The sequence below is a fragment of the Ascaphus truei genome, chromosome 9, assembly GCF_040206685.1.
Source record: "Ascaphus truei isolate aAscTru1 chromosome 9, aAscTru1.hap1, whole genome shotgun sequence".
Taxonomy (NCBI): domain Eukaryota; kingdom Metazoa; phylum Chordata; class Amphibia; order Anura; family Ascaphidae; genus Ascaphus; species Ascaphus truei.
Window position 1 is genome coordinate 20,533,497 of NC_134491.1, and position 17,488 is coordinate 20,550,984.

Genomic DNA, 17,488 nt, shown 5'->3' on the forward strand with positions numbered 1-17,488 from the left:
CTGCAATCTTCTAACCTAAATGTATCCCAAATACTGTGCTCGAAGTAAAGCTTTTTATGGAGCTAGTAGGGGATGGTATAAGGTTTATGTCTGGGTCAGATTTCCACCAGTTTAACGAGGCATGTTGAAGGAGACTTTATCCGCCTCTTTGGTCTTGCTGCATCTACTGAGAATGGAATCTTATTGCTTCCTTGCCTTGCGTTGTGTCTCCCTGCTTCGTACTTTTTTGCCAGATCTTCGGATCTGACTCCTCTATGCCTTCGTGTATTTGTTTCAGCTTCTAGTGTATGTCACATTGTATCTTGGCACAGCATACTTTTGAGGAATAACTCCCGTTGTATCTCATTGACTCGCTTCTTGCATTGTGTATGCCTGCGCTGTATCCTCTTGCGGTCACTGCAGTGTCTAGGCAGCAAGCGTGTTCTTCCCCTGTTTTGTATCCATTTACATTGTACTTTTCTGCTATTGTTTCCTCTCACTTTGTTTCTTATGTTGTGTCTCAGTTTTCTGTATGCACAATATACATATGTAACTAGAACATTGTTCTTTATTGGCTTATACCAGGGGTGGGCAACTCCAGTCCTTAAGGGCCACCAACAGGTTAGATTTTCAGGATATCTGTGCTTCAGCACAGGTGGCTCAATCAGTCTTCAACAGAGCCACTGATTGAGCCACCTGTGCTTAAGCAGGGACTGTTTGAGCCACCGGTGCTGAAGCAGGGTTTGATTGAGCCACCTGTGCTGAAGCAAAGACTGATTTAGCCACCTGTGCTGAAGCAGGGATATCCTTAAAACCTAACCTGTTGGTGGCCCTTGAGGACTGGAGTTGTCGGCCCCTGACCTATACACTAGTCCTTGCCTGGCTTCATGTATTTCACTGTACACTTCTTCCCACTCGTGCCTATACATTACTCTGCGTGTAGGTCGGACCAAAAAACGCCGGGGGCGACAAAACATCTCGCATAAATACAATGAAAGTGGCCATACCGCTGGCTACGGTCGCGGCGCGCTGTACTGCAAAGCGGCAGGTTGGAGAAGAGACTTCCAAATTTGTTTTCCTATGGCGACAGCCGTATCACATGAGCGGTTCAGCCAATGAGGGCGAACCGCTCACTGCCACGCCTCCGCCACGCCTCCTCTGTCTCCCTGGTATAATGAAGATGCTACTCGGCGGCAGCACAATGTGATGTCACAGGATAGCGCTGCCGCCCTGCAGCTCTTGGTATAATTGAGGCCTTAGGCTGAGTCCCCTGTGCCGCTTGGCGTTTGATGCTTGATGCTTTTACTTCAGTGAATCTGAATCTGCACGGCCACGCTCATGCGGCTCGTGGACGGGAATGTACCCTCTCCCAAGCTCGGTGCTAGGGGAGACAAAGAAAATTGACTTTGAAGCGCGCTCAGCAGCAGTCAATGCACACAGAACACAGCCACACACACATTACTTACAGAAATAGCCCCGATCCATTGCCCCCCCCACCCACTTGCAAAATTATGCCAGACAGCCTGCGCTCATGCTTGGAGAGTTGGTGACGTCACTGCTCTCAAGCATGAGCGCGCTCAGCGGCACAGTGGACGCAGCCTTACTGACACTATTACCAGTCCATCTTATGCAAAGTCCCTAGATTCCAGAGGTTCCACCCCAGGGTCTGTATAGTGACAAGTGGAAGTGGAGAGACCGAATAAACCGCACCATGAGTAATGGTAAACAGTGTGAAGCCAGCGATAGCAGATGGAGGTATTTAACCGCACAGATCTACAAAGGGCTGCCTGGTTATTGGAACAGGATGGGGCACTGAGGCTGATGCAAAGTAGGATGCACAGGAAGGGCAATGAGGCACAGGAGGACCTCAAGGTGAAAAAATTCTCTGAGCTCATCTCTGGGTGTAATTGGTGGGTAGGATTAATGCAAATCCAGAATCAGGTGCTCAAAAGACCACAAAGAAATAATACAGTGATGATAGTCCAGTTCAATCTTTACACATATATGCAGCAGCAGCGGGGATCATATGAGTCCATAAACGGATAGCGCAGCGTTGTATCCACACTGTGTGTGATCGTGAAGGTATGTGAGTATATATGCAAGGTCCAACCACACTCACAAAAGGAGGGAGACAGCCGCGGGGTGTCCCGCAAGAGCAGAACTACCGACGCTGTCAGTCCACACCAGATATGGAGGGGGTAAGCAGGCAAAACAACTGGCGTAGAACTAAACTTACGGTGCTCTGCGACGACTCCCGCCAGGCGCGCTCCCAGGCTCGAATAGGTGAAGGGAAAGATCCACATAGAAATAGCCGGTGCACAGCCAAAATAGCAAAGCAAGGACATGGTGACTAAAAAGTTGCTTATTGATTAAAAAACAAAGTAGTGTTACTGTTAATCCTCTAACGTTTCACACTGGAAGTGCTTGATAATTTTGGCTGCACATCGGCTATTTCTATTTGGATTTTTCCCTTCATCTCTGCGGGTAGGAGCAGAGGGAACAAAATGAATAATAATCATTAGACAAAATATATTAGTCTGTAAGAGTTTCCTACATAATTCCGTCAATCATTCAAGATGGATGCCTCCATGGCATTCTATGGGTTGTAGTAACCGTGTGCTTCAGTGAATATCTGAGGAGGAGCGAGCGGTGGATGCCGAGGTTAGCGGAAGTTACGTTAAAAAAAAAAAATGTACAGCAAATGAAAATATCAATTATACCACATTCACGTCTCAGACAGGTCTACAACCCTGCTTTTCACCATTATCCCTTAGCATACAATGCTTCCACTGCAGCAAGGGACTCTGGGAAATGACATGCAAATGAGCACTCAGTGTGACCTTTTGCTTAAATCCATTTTGACATGGACCCCTTTTTTTCCCCACATCAAATTTTTCTTGGATATCTGGTACAGACAGTAAGCAATCTTCCAACCCATTATCCTATATTGGTGTTACCAAATATCCCTTTTATACAATTTTTATAAATTCGGTAAACAAAACAGCATGGACCCCTTTTTTAACGTACAAATCACTGATAGGAAAGATCATGATTTTGTTAGATTGTAGTATGCGGCTGTAATGTACACTCACAAGAAATCCACACTCCCCCATTTTTCTTCCTATCAAACCAGCGGACCCTTTAACACAAGGAGCCCAAGTGCCGGCTGGCGAAATATTTTATCTGGACCCCAAACAGTGCCCAGCTTTTCGACTCTCGCTGTGAGTATGTGTGTGGGCAACAGCAAACAAATACAGCTCTCTGTCCTTCTCCTGCACATATTTTCTCCATTACCTAACACACTGTGGCCTCCCTTCCATCTTTAGCTCAATGTTGTCTTTTTGTCTCTTTCTCTCCCCCCTCCCTCCCCTTTTAATTCCTTGCAGCTGTGAAAACCTCCTCACCATCCCCTCTGTCATGTGGGCAGATAGGTGAGTGGCAGGAAGAGAATCCCTCTTAAGCCACTGTGGATAATATATACCACATGTGTGAGCTGGCAGAGCTCCCACTGACCGCAGGGCCGGAGCGGCACAGTGATCCGAAGTGAGAGCGTAAAGGATTGCAGAGGGTCCTGTTCGGAATGGGACATTTGCCGCGACCAAGTTTCCACTGGCATTTGGCTGCTGTGGGCCCTTTCAACGCAGCCATTTCGCTGCTGGACTCTCAGCCGCCGGCCTTACCGCCAACGGAAGTTAATTTATGGAGTTTTAGCTGCTAGGGTAGGGGGTCAAGGATAAGGGATTTAGGTTAGGGGTTAGCTTTTTACGGTTGGGTGTAATGTTAGTTGTAGGGGTAAAGATTTTGTATTTTTAGGGCAAGGGGTTAAGGTAATTAGGGCAGAAGGTAGCGTTAGTATTAGGGTTTAAGATTGTTTTTTTTTTTGTAAATTTAGGGATATACCTTGGCGGCGAAGTGACCGGCGAACAAATGTCCCTGTGGCAAGGTGAGTAGAGGCTAAGTGCCAATGGCGATTTTGGTCGTGGCAAAACGGCTGCAACCACATGTCCTAGACCGATCCTATGTGCCTTCAAATGAGCATGTTCATCTGATTCAACCGGTTACAATTTACAATGTACTTGTCCATTGTATTTTCGGTGCTACAATGTGACAACTCACACCTCACCAGTGTATGGAAATGTCGCGTCTCACACGTCTCGGGTCCTGTTCAACAACATAAGTCAAATACAAGAGGTGGGTAATAATGAAGCCATTGGGTAAATTCTATTAAGCACATTTTGTCGGCGGTGGCAGCTGTTCAGTAAAGCGCTGCTCGCGATACTGACCATTCTGTTCAGTCAACCAATATTGCGTCGTACTGTAAATATAAAACCCTGTGATTTTTTTAATGACATACTATGACAAAAGGGAGCTTTCCCCGTCTCCCGGCGCTAATACCAGCCGACCGTTGGAATTCATGAGTATAAATGTCAGCCACATTCCATCACCAATAAACCCGGAAACCTTTCCCAAATGTGCAGGAGGTGTAATACGGCCCAATTGTAAAGTCAGATTCTATGTGCTTTCATTTCTTTGTGTGTATGTATATATATATATATAATTTTTATTTTAATAAGATTCCCAACTGGTTGGGTCATCAAACTGCTTGGAGTGTAATGAAAACATGACCCAGAGTCAGTATTGATGATGTAACAGCCATGTGTTCTCTTTGTTGCACAGTGTGTGTGTGTGTGTATATATATACATAATGGGCAGTAGGGCCCCACTCATACGGCGGGTTAGGTTCCAGTACCCCCGCCGAATAGCGGAACTTTACCTTTTGACTCCCATACTCATGCATTAGACCTGAATGTTTCCAGGCGGAAGATATTTGTGGTGGTACCGCTGGTGAAGGTTGCCTGGTGCTTGGCGTGACATCCCGGGGCCGCTGTTTGTGGCACGGCGAGTTACAGCAGAGCCGCGCAGGTAAAGAGAGCCAGGAAATAACACCCAGCAATGTGACCTATCACAGCAAGTGTCTCTCTTGTGTTCTGCTGCAGCTGTATTAGCGGAACGCCGAAAAGCGGGGCCCTACTGTGTTTACACTGGTGCTTTCGCACTCAGGTCCAAATTGTGAGATATATAGATATATAAAACCCTCCACAGGTTTTTGTCACTTTTTTACCCCACTATAACTTAACTAAGTGTGGTGAAACCGATCCCTGCTTCATTTTGCATAGCCAGTATAATCAACCCCACACTGAGGAGACACATTAAGGTCGAAACAGCTGTCTGTGGGTGGGTTTGCTGGCTATTCATCTGTGTTTCACTATTATCACCCAGCATACTATGCTTCCACTGCAGCAAGGTATTCTGGGAAATGACATGCAAATGAGCACATCGTGTCACCTTTTGCCTGAAATTAATTTTTACATGGAACCCTTATAAGCTAATGCTCGCTGTTAACACAGCTTTTAAGCACAGCATGGGAATCAGATGCAAAACCAGAGAAACCACTCACACTCACACTCAAATCCTACTGCCTTGAAAATTGCAAAGCCAGTACAACCTCACACTGATGAGACCCATTAAGGTTGAAACATGTCTGTGAGTGGTTTCTCTGGCTTTGCATCTGATTCCATGCTCTGCTTAAAAGCTGTGTTAACAGCGAGCATTAGCTTAATGGGTTCCATGTAAACATGGATGTCAGGCAAAAGGGGACACTGCTCATTTCCATGTCATTTCCCAGAATCCCTTGCTGCAGTAGAAGCAGTGTATGCTAGGCGATAATGGTGACAGGTAGGGTTCCAGAACTGTCTAAGACATGTGAATGTGTTCACAAGTGGTCTTTTTATTTGCTATATGCTATACGGTGGAGGTTTCGTGTCGCCCTTTTCAACCACCATAACTTAAAATGTGTAACATACACATACTGTGTGGTAATTTGCATATAATTTCCCAGGATCCCTAGCTGCAGTGGAATCATTGTATGCTAGAAGATAATGGGGGAAGGCATTGCTGCAGAGGTCAGAGACGTGAATGTTCTTACAAGTGATATTTTTATTTGAGATATATATATATATAAATACTTTTTGTACTTATCTTTGCTATTTGTTCAGTTTGCGATTTGCTTTGCTTATATACATCTCATGCCATGCAAAGTCTTACCGCTAAAATACTACGCTGATCTCCATGAATATTAATAAGTTAGTGCGCATAACTGGATCAACATAGTGCTGCGTGTAATCTGCAGTGTTCAGGGGAACCTCATGTGGAGACAGGCCTGGCAGCGAGGGGTTAATATCTGACAGATTGGACAAATCTAATAAATTCCTCTGCTGCTCTCTCTCCTCTCGCCCTGCGCAAGCTTTCGCTTATGCAAATATAAAAGTAATACATAGATCAAAGGCATTTGTTAAACCATAAATTACCTGACTCACACACTTTCTCTCTCCCTGTCCACGTGCCTCATAAGTCTGTCTTCTGGGACTGATAATACAGCACATTCACCTCTCTGCTCTTCTGCTTCTCTTGTGTTTAACCCCTCGGCTGCCAGGGAGGCCAGCAACGCATTGCTTTGAATTCCTTTACTGCAGTGGTGCCAATTCCAGTCCTCAAGGGCCACCAAGAGGTCAGGTTTTAGGAATATCCCTGCTTCAGCACAGGTGGCTCAACCTGTGCCAAAGCAGGGATATCTTGAAAACCTGACCTGTGTGTGGTCCTTGAGGACTGGAGTGACCACTTCCGCTTCACTGCATTAAAAGCGTGGTCTTGGTGAAGACGCTGGCCCCTGAATTTGCCAGCTTCACGTTATATATATATATATATATATATATATATATATCAGAAACATGACAATCACAAAACAGAAGATGGAATAAAGGTAAAGAGAGGGTGCATACCATCCAAAAAGAACACAAATAGCAAAACAGGACAGGCAGTCCTATGTTCAAAATAGTGCGATTTATTAGCGCAATGTTTTAGGCCCCACTGGGAAGTTACTTGAGAAAGGCCTGTCCTGTTTTGATATATATGTATTGTCTTTTTTGTTACTTTTCCGGGAGAGGTATTCGCCCTTGTTACATAAAATGATGGGGTATTCAGCATGAGAGCTGCTCGGGCTCTCCCTCCTCTTCCTGCTCTGTGGCAGGTTTTATAAATGCCTCTTTAAGTTCTGTCACTTCTGTGCAGATACAATGCGGCGTATTACCCCTTACTCCTGCTTCCTTTGTGTCCCCTTTTCACCTGAGCGTTTGCACTCCCTCTAATAACGAGTCATTAATGATGATAATGATGATAATCCCTGCCTGCGTTTGCACAGACTCCGGATAAAGGGGAGGCAGGTTCTCTTACAGCAGCTCCAAGTGATGAAGGCACAAAGCGCCATTGTTCTCACCAAGTGGAAAGAGAAAGCAGGAGAACGGGGAGTTACATGTGTCACAGGTTCCTGGTGCTAAACTGGTATGAAAACAGCGCAAGGTTTATCAAAGACCAAAATCCTATTGGCAGCGGAGGGATTTTTTTATTTTTATTAATCTGGTGCTGTTTGTTTTTTGCACTAGTGGCACTTTGCCAAATCACCCCCTGGAATTTGTAAGGATATTTTATGTGAGAGTCCCTATAATTATTATATTTTAACACGACCATTGAAGTGAGAGTTCAGTGTGCAGTTTAGTCCTCCATGGTGTTTGTACACTTGGGTCCCAATGGTGACCAAATTCATGTTTTACTCGGGTAGAATGAGCGGATTTCCATTCTTGCAAAGTTATGTAGTTCATGACTGGTGACGTTGTCCCCGAACTTTACTTTGGCCTTTTCTATGAGACGTTCGATGCCACAAATCCTTTCTTCTGCTCTGCTCCATGACGTGAATTTGTTGGTCTTTTCATGAAAAACCCGAAACAAATAGGACCTGAAATTTGGCGTTCTCTACACGTTTTTTTTTTACAGTTGAACAGACGTCATGTCAGACTGGTTTGTAAGTGTAAAAAAAAATAGAGCAGCACAACGTTACAAACAGAAATGCAGCGTGCGTTGTAGCTAAATTCAGGTTATTTTTAAGGAATAGGAGTTTACGACGAACAGCATGTAAAGCACAATAGTTTCTGTGGCAGAGCACAGAACTGATATATATACTCCCTGCTTCTGAGAACGCAGAGCACAGAACTGGTATATATACTCCCTGCTTGTGAGAGAGCGCATAGCACAGAACTGGTATATATACTCCCTGCTTGTGAGAGAGCACAGAACTGGTATATATACTCCCTGCTTGTGAGAGAACGCAGAACTGGTATATATACTACCTGCTTGTGAGAGAGCGCAGAGCACAGAACTGGTATATACTATATACTCCCTGCTTGTGAGAGAGCGCAGAGCACAGAACAGGTATATATACTCCCTGCTTGTGAGAGAGCGCAGAGCACAGAATTGGTATATATACTCCCTGCTTGTGAGAGAGCGCAGAGCACAGAACTGGTATATATACTCCCTGCTTGTGAGAGAGCGCAGAGCACAGAACTGGTATATATACTCCCTGCTTGTGAGAGAGCGCAGAGCACAGAACTGGTATATATACTCCCTGCTTGTGAGAGAGCGCAGAGCACAGAACTGGTATATATACTCCCTGCTTGTGAGAGAGCGCAGAGCACAGAACTGGTATATATACTCCCTGCTTGTGAGAGAGCACAGAACTGGTATATATACTCCCTGCTTGTGAGAGAGCACAGAACTGGTATATATACTCCCTGCTTGTGAGAGAGCGCAGTGCACAGAACTGGTATATATACTCCCTGCTTGTGAGAGAGCACAGAACTGGTATATATACTCCCTGCTTGTGAGAGAGCACAGAACCGGTATATATACTCCCTGCTTCTGAGAGCACAGAGCACAGAACTGGTATATATACGCCCTGCTTGTGAGAGAGCGCAGAGCACAGAACTGGTATATATACTCCCTGCTTGTGAGAGAGCGCAGAGCACAGAACTGGTATATATACTCCCTGCTTGTGAGAGAGCACAGAACTGGTATATATACTCCCTGCTTGTGAGAGAGCACAGAACTGGTATATATACTCGCTGCTTCTGAGAGCGCAGAGCACAGAACTGGTATATATACTCCCTGCTTGTGAGAGCGCAGAGCACAGAACTGGTATATATACTCCCTGCTTGTGAGAGAGCATAGAACTGGTATATACTATATACTCCCTGCTTCTGAGAGCGCAGAGCACAGAACTGGTATATATACTCCCTGCTTGTGAGAGCGCAGAGCACAGAACTGGTATATATACTTGCTGCTTCTGAGAGCGCAGAGCACAGAACTGGTATATATACTCCCTGCTTGTGAGAGAGCACAGAACTGGTATATATACTCCCTGCTTGTGAGAGAGCGCAGAGCACAGAACTGGTATATATACTCCCTGCTTGTGAGAGCGCAGAGCACAGAACTGGTATATACTATATACTCCCTGCTTCTGAGGGCGCAGAGCACAGAACTGGTATATATACTCCCTGCTTCTGAGAGCACAGAGCACAGAACTGGTATATATACTCCCTGCTTCTGAGAGCGCAGAGCACAGAACTGGTATATATACTCCCTGCTTGTGAGAGAGCACAGAACTGGTATATACTATATACTCCCTGCTTCTGAGAGCGCAGAGCACAGAACTGGTATATATACTCCCTGCTTGTGAGAGAGCGCAGAGCACAGAACTGGTATATATACTCCCTGCTTGTGAGAGAGCACAGAACTGGTATATACTATATACTCCCTGCTTCTGAGAGCGCAGAGCACAGAACTGGTATATATACTCCCTGCTTGTGAGAGAGCGCAGAGCACAAAACTGGTATATATACTCCCTGCTTGTGAGAGAGCACAGAACTGGTATATACTATATACTCCCTGCTTGTGAGAGCGCAGAGCACAGAACTGGTATATATACTCCCTGCTTGTGAGAGCGCAGAGCACAGAACTGGTATATATACTCCCTGCTTGTGAGAGCGCAGAGCACAGAACTGGTATATATACTCCCTGCTTGTGAGAGCGCAGAGCACAGAACTGGTATATATACTCCCTGCTTGTGAGAGCGCAGAGCACAGAACTGGTATATATACTCCCTGCTTGTGAGAGCGCAGAGCACAGAACTGGTATATATACTCCCTGCTTGTGTGAGCGCAGAGCACAGAACTGGTATATATACTCCCTGCTTGTGAGAGCGCAGAGCACAGAACTGGTATATATACTCCCTGCTTGTGAGAGCGCAGAGCACAGAACTGGTATATATACTCCCTGCTTGTGAGAGCGCAGAGCACAGAACTGGTATATATACTCCCTGCTTGTGAGAGCGCAGAGCACAGAACTGGTATATATACGCCCTGCTTGTGTGAGCGCAGAGCACAGAACTGGTATATATACTCCCTGCTTGTGAGAGCGCAGAGCACAGAACTGGTATATATACTCCCTGCTTGTGAGAGCGCAGAGCACAGAACTGGTATATATACTCCCTGCTTGTGAGAGAGCGCAGAGCACAGAACTGGTATATATACTCCCTGCTTGTGAGAGCGCAGAGCACAGAACTGGTATATATACTCCCTGCTTGTGAGAGCGCAGAGCACAGAACTGGTATATATACTCCCTGCTTGTGAGAGCGCAGAGCACAGAACTGGGTAGCTGACCTCCTGCACTGCAAAGTTCTCTGTTTTCCTGTGTCCGTACAGCCAGGGGAACGTCCGACTTTCCATTGCAAGAATACATACTTTTCTTGCGTGTGATTTGCAGAGAAGACGCAGTCCCACGTAGGTATGAAAGGGAATCTATCTTTCCAAAACCCATCAAATGCAACTTACTGCAGCAGAAAGGGTGGGCACTATGCTCAGCAAAGGGTTTCACATCAGTGACACACTTGATGTCTGCTTCTCAAGCTTTACCCGACAACGAGGCCTGTATTTACCCAATGTATGGCTCCAGCACAGGGGCGGCCAAATTCAGTCCTCAAGGATCACCAACAGGTCAGGTTTTTCAGTATATCCCTGCCGAAGACTGAGCCACTGATTGAGCCACCTATGCTGAAGCAGGGATATACTGAAGACCTTACCTGTTGGTGGCCCCTGAGGACTAGAGGGGGCCGCCTTGCTCCAGCAGACACGTCACAGCCCGTTTAAGTGAATGAGCTGTAAAGTGTTGTATGGTAAATCACTGCTTAGAAAATGTGGCGCAAATTCCCTCTGCTTCATTTCCCCTGTAATAGTCTATTACTACCTATGACTAAACGCAGAAGAGGTAATGCAGAGTGTGTGTGTGTGTGTGTGTGTGTGTGTGTGTGTGTGTGTGTGTGTGTGTGTGTGTGTGTGTGGTGTTGTGTTTTCTTTCTCCCCCGTCCCTGCGCCTTAAATAGATTGGAATCAAACTGTTTAAAAAGCAGGCGAAAAGAAACCCCGTGTGTATAAACATGACATTCACCCTGTGTTTGGTAACGGTGACACACGATGAGAAGCAGATGGTGTGGGGTGTTGGGGAAGAAGAGCAAAGGATGATGTTTCCATATACATACATGCATACATACATACATACGTGTGTATATGTGCAACTCTACATTATTATCTTATATATATAAATATATATATATATATATATATATGTTCCGGCATCATAATATGAACTTGGCTATAAATGCATTTTGGAGGGGAGCGGCATTGTTTAATAACTTTATTTCATATTATTTATTCATAAAATGTGTTACCAGGAAGTAATACATTGAGAGTAAACTCTCGTTTTCAGGTATATCCTGGGCACAGAGTTATAATGCCATACATGGTTACAAATACATGGGTACATTAGGGGAAGAGGGTTATACAGGTACATTATGTAGCCTGGTCCCCCCGGCTCAGCGCCCCCCACCCCCCCCATCTCCACTCACTGCGGCCGAGCGCGGGTACACATGTACGGCCCTTCGCAGCCAAACGGAAGAGAGCAGAGCGTCGGGTTGCTGGGGATGCGTGCGGGTGGTTGCCAGGGACGCGATCGCGTTGTGAGGCTCCCGGCGGCTCCCGAAGCAGGGCGCCGCCATTGCACATTGCCTCGCGCATGCGCGGTAGACCCATACAACGGGAGGCATACAGGCAGCTTGCGCATGCGCAGAAGAAGCGCGCGAGACCCCAGCCTACCAGGAGAGGGCTATAGAGAAGGGACTATATTTCCCATGAGCCTCCATCGCCCCACATGACCCCAGGGAGCCAATAGGGCTACAGCATCTCCCTGCAAGGGAGAATTGATACATTTTGCGGGCTTGCAGCACGTTTGGCAGTGGGTGACCGGAGCAGTTAGGGGAAGGAGGTAGGGTGCAGGAGTCAGTGACTCCCTGCATTAGGCCAGCAGTCCCCTAGGTCCCAGATAGCCCTGAGTCACAGTAGCTGAGTGTTGTAGGGACAGGCCCCAGATTAGGGACCCTGCCATTATCAGTATCCAGTGGAAGTTAGGGACACAGCGGATGCTGCGTTTCATTGCTGAGAGACTTGGGCTCAAGTCTCTGCCATTAAAGAGAGCTGGACTATCTTCAGGGTGGGATCGCCCCTGACGGATCACCACGCGGGTGAATCCTGGATATCGTGTATGAGCTCGTCTGATCCTTTGTGAAGCCAGTTGCAGGGAGATCGTAACAACAAGTGTACCAACATCCTATTAGCTTTTATAGTGACTGCGCAGTCATACATATCCTTTCTCTGTAGAGTGCGGGACATTGTGTGAGGTTACTGGACACGGGGTGGGATCACCCGGTGATAGGGGGTTAGCGTCCTGCGAGACGCAGTAGTCAGTGTCTCCTCTAGGGAGGGACACCTGTTGATATACGTGCATCTGCTTATGGTTATTATATGCAAGTACGTTCTATGGTTGCTGCAAGTAAAGTCATTAATTGTTTACATACGTTGTGTGGAGTGATATTAATGTGTCCTGCGAGGAACAATTCCTGCTCTGCTAGGAACCATCGCAGGTGAAGGCGCTGCACCGAGTACAGGGTTACTCCTAATATAATTGCCCCAGGTTCCCCCTTGCGGAAGCTCAGCCCTCCTGTGAGCCTAACAGGTAAAGCACCACACCTAGTAACACTAAGTTCCCCGCACCTACACTATATCTGCGATTGGGTGGGGTGGAATACTCGTTACATTTGGAGGCGCTGCTGAGATTCTAGACCTGGGGTGCCCTGTTCCATTTTTTTTTTTTGTCAAAATGTCACCACCATTACCGTCCCCGTCACACACAGGAGTGTATGACTGGGCCGTAGAGCTGCAAGTGCCGCCGCCCCACACGCTCGCAGTGAGCCGGGTCCCTGTTGATACTCCGTCTTCGTCCATACAAATGGCCCTGAGGCAGCACCCACATATCCGGGATGCTGCCAAAATAAAAGTGTTAGAGCGACGTAAGGATGAGGACCAGGAGTACTGCTCCGTGTTAGTGAGTATAGGGCAAGATATAACTGAAGACCAGGGTCCGTCCAGCTTGTGGCTCGCAAGGCCAATTGGTTCCTGCTGTATTGTTGTTTACCCTGAACTGCCCATAAAATCTGAACCCGCAGCTCTCGCACAAACTTAGAAGAGGTTGCTTTGCATACATCATCTTCCCCTGCTGAGAGTTATTGCGGGGCCGACCGGGCTGCGATCACCGCTTACAGTCCACCGTTAAGTATTGCCAACCCGTCCTCTAAACCTGGGGATGAAATCCGAATGCTAGCTCAGACTATCCTAGATATGGGGGCAGCCAAATCCGAAGCTCCGTCCCAACAGCAGTATCGCAAGCTAAAGATCTTTTCGGGGACCAAACCAACCCCGACGGGCGAAGAAGCGTTTGAAGTCTGGAGGGAATACACTTCTCAGGTTCTAGAAGAGTGGACGTGCTCTGAGTTGGTGAAGCGGCAACGCATAATGGAATGCCTGCGTCCTCCCGCATCCACCACAATACAGATGGCTAAAGATCAGCATGCGGACGTCACCGCACATCAAATGCTAGAGACTCTTGTGCGGGCTTACGGGCGAACCGAAGACATAGGACAATTGATGAAGAGGTACTACAAACTTTGCCAAAAAGACGGAGAGGAGCTATCTGATTTCCTACAGAGGATTCAAGCAGTCTTATGGGAGCTGCGTAAAAGGAAACGTATTACGGCCGCAGAGGTGGATGAGTATCGCCACGAGCAATTTCTGAGAGGAGCTCTACCCGACCGTCATATTATACTCATGATGAGGCGTTCTCTGATGCGAGGTGATCCCCCTTCCTGGGAGGAGCTAATAGATGAGATAAAAGAACATGAAGCCTACGCCCAGTTGCATACTCCCAAGAAGACTAAGGAGTCTCCAACGAGTGAACCTCCGGGGGCTGCTGCGCCAAAGGCCAAGAAAACCCCAATTCAGGAAGAAGAGGCCGCAACCAAGGTTCCGGTCTCCAAATCTAGACCCCCCGGGAAATCCTCCCCGTACAGGAGTCGTCCCGAACGCAGAGAAATCGTTTGCTATAACTGCGGTAAGAAGGGCCACTTCTCCAGTGACTGTCCAGAAAGGGAGGACCCCCCGGAGGAAAAACCTCCAAATAGAGGGAATTCAGCCCGGGCAATGGTCTGCAGCGGGCGACTGGCAGAGTCTGATCCAGAAACCCCTACTGGACCTGAAGAGGCTTCGTCTGACACCTTACCCGGGGATGCGTACCGTCAAGTAGCCCCCCCAGCCATAATGCCTTTTGTACTGGAGGGAATCTACGCCTCTGCCTTACTGGACACCGGGTCCCAAGTGACTATTATATACCGCAAGTTCTATGACCAGCACCTTAGACACTGCCCCCTGAAGTCGGCCGAACATATGAAGGTCAGGGGGTTAAGTAATGAAGACTACCCCATCGACGGGATTGCAAGGGTTGAACTAGAAATACTCCAACTGAACACCGGCAAGAGACACCCCATGCACGTAGCGGCCATGGTTTGCCCGGAGCATCAAGACCAGTGCAAGTATCCGATCATCTTGGGGACCAATACTGATAAAGTGCAAGCTGTGATCAGATCCTACCTGAAAGAGACCAACGAGTTGCCGGTGGCCCATTTGCTCCTAGACCCCGTCCTACGAGAGGAGTGTAACCGGGTATATGCCTTGGAGCGCCACGGGGATATCTACAATCGTCAACGCGGACTGACGACCATTTTACCAGGGGGAGTGCAACGAATGGCCATCTGGTGCTGTTATCCCGAACGAGACGAGAGTGATCAGCTTTTCTCTCTGGAGAGTACCCTTGAGGAAGAAGTTCAGAGAGGGTATAGGGTACTACCCGAAGTGAGGGAGTGGACGACTAAAATCACTCTACACACCTACGTGTATGTGCAGAACATCTCCCCCTTCCCGATGGAACTTGATGCCGACCAGAGTCTGGGTTGCATATATCCGGTCAGCCATGTGGAAACAACGCCCCAGGTGAATGCGGTGGCAGTGAATGAGCGGTTAGTCGATCTGAACTTCAACTTCGGCTAGTCGACATTGCCCCTTGAGTGCAAAGAGCGGCTGACAACCCAGTTGAATAAACGACGGACTGTGTTCTCCACGAGTGAGATGGATGTGTGGGGTGCAGTCGCAGCGCCCAACATGCCATTCGACTGAGTGATGCCACCCCGTTCCGGGAACGCTCTCGTCGTATCGCCCCGCGGGATGTGGACGATGTGAGGAACGTCATACAGGAAATGGAGACCGCGGGGATTTTGACGGGGTCTCTGGGCCCCTACGCGTCACCCATAGTGGTGGTGAGGAAAAAGAACAGATCCGTACGACTGTGTGTCGACTATCGAACCCTGAACAATCGTACGATACCGGATCAATACAACCTTCCTCGCATTGAAGAGATCCTGAATGCTCTGAACGGAAGCCAATGGTTCAGCGTGCTTGATCTACGATCCGGGTACTATCAGGTACCTATGAATGCAGAGGATCAGGAGAAAACAGCCTTAGTCTGTCCCCTGGGGTTCTACCAATTTACACGTATGCCCCAAGGTATATGTGGGGCCCCTGCTACCTTCCAACGACTGATGGAGAAGACTATCGAGGACATGAACCCGCGGGAGTGTCTCGTCTACCTGGACGACATCATTGTCTTTGGAAGAACTCTGAAAGAGCATGAAGAAAGACTGCTTAAAGTGATAGACCGTCTTGGGAAGGAGGGGTTGAAATTGTCCCTAAACAAGTGCCGGTTTTGTCACACCTCGGTGACCTACGTGGGACACATCGCGTCTGCTCAAGAGATCGCCACCGACCCAGCCAAAGTAGAAGCGGTCGTGAACTGGCCGCATCCCGAGAATGTCACAGAACTACGATCCTTCCTGGGGTTCTGTGGGTATTACCGTCGCTTTGTGGAAGGGTACTCTAGTAGAGCTAAACCCCTGAACAACCTGTTGAAGATATACCCCGAAGAGACCGGAAGGAAGGCCGTATCGGCTCGCCAACCGTTTGGTGATAAATGGACGTCTGAGTGTGAACAGGCCTTCCTGAAATTGAAGAAATGTCTGACCGAAGCGCCGGTGCTTGCGTATGCTGATCCCGAACAACCATACGTTCTGCATGTGGATGCCAGTCTCAATGGACTGGGTGCCGTCCTGCACCAGAAGCATCCCGAGGGCCTTCGGCCTGTAGCCTACATCAGCCGCAGTCTGACACCCAGTGAACAGAGATACCCTGTCCACAAGTTGGAGTTCCTGGCTCTCAAGTGGGCGATCACCGAGAAGCTCCACGATTACCTTTACGGGGTTACGTTTGAGGTAAGGACGGATAGCAATCCCCTCACGTACATCAATACCTTGCCCAAATTGGATGCAGCAGGACACCGATGGCTGGCAGCTCTGAACAATTACCGCTTCTCCTTGAAATACAAGCCGGGACCCTTGAATGTCGGGGCTGGCGCCCTCTCCCGACGGCCAGGGCTAAGTGCTACTCAAGATGATGAGGAATGGGAAGAACTCCCAGGACCCGGGGTGCGAGCTATGTGTAGCACTGCCGCCATCGTCAACGATCAAGTGGCCTTCTCAGAATTAAGGGTTGCAGATTCTTTGGGATGCCGGTCGCAGGCTGTCCCAGCCGCCTACTGCGATCCAAAAGGGATGAACATAACGCATGATAAAGTGTTGCGGTGGAAAGATCTGGTGGACTACCAAATACGAGATCCTGTCGTTAGTATCATTAGGCAAGCCGTTGAAAGGAAGAACCCAGCCCTTCTGAAGCGTGCTCCGAATGACTTGGTGGCCTTGCTCATGCGGGAAGTGGATACATTCGAAATAGACAACTGCTTACTCTATCGGGTGGTGCAATACCACAACCACCCGGATAGGCGACAACTAGTCCTTCCTAAGAACTTGCAATACATGGTGTTGAAGTCCCTACATGATGAGCATGGACATCTCGGTATAGAGAAGACCTTTGGGTTGGTCAGAGACCGCCTTTTCTGGCCCAAGATGCGAGAGGCCGTAGAACGCCACTGTCGCCGTTGTACTAGGTGTATACAGCGCAAGACCCTGCCTACCAGAGCAGCTCCCATGGGCCATCTGAAGAGTTCTGGCCCAATG

General features: G+C 48.0%; 1 protein-coding gene across 6 annotated transcripts in view; it reads left to right on the forward strand.

Annotated features, from left to right (window-relative positions):
* Nucleotides 1–17,488, forward strand: part of FOXP4 (forkhead box P4) — a 211,714-nt gene that overhangs the window by 59,914 nt on the left and 134,312 nt on the right. For 2 of the 6 annotated variants that reach the window (XM_075613621.1, XM_075613625.1), the window contains one exon: nt 3,872–3,922. The exons of 2 other annotated variants lie outside the window; for them this stretch is intronic. The gene's annotated coding sequence lies outside the window, so the exon portion shown is untranslated. Of the gene's footprint in view, nt 1–3,112; nt 3,201–3,871; nt 3,923–17,488 lie in introns of those variants that run through there. 2 more of the 6 variants (XM_075613618.1, XM_075613620.1) reach the window with 2 other exon arrangements.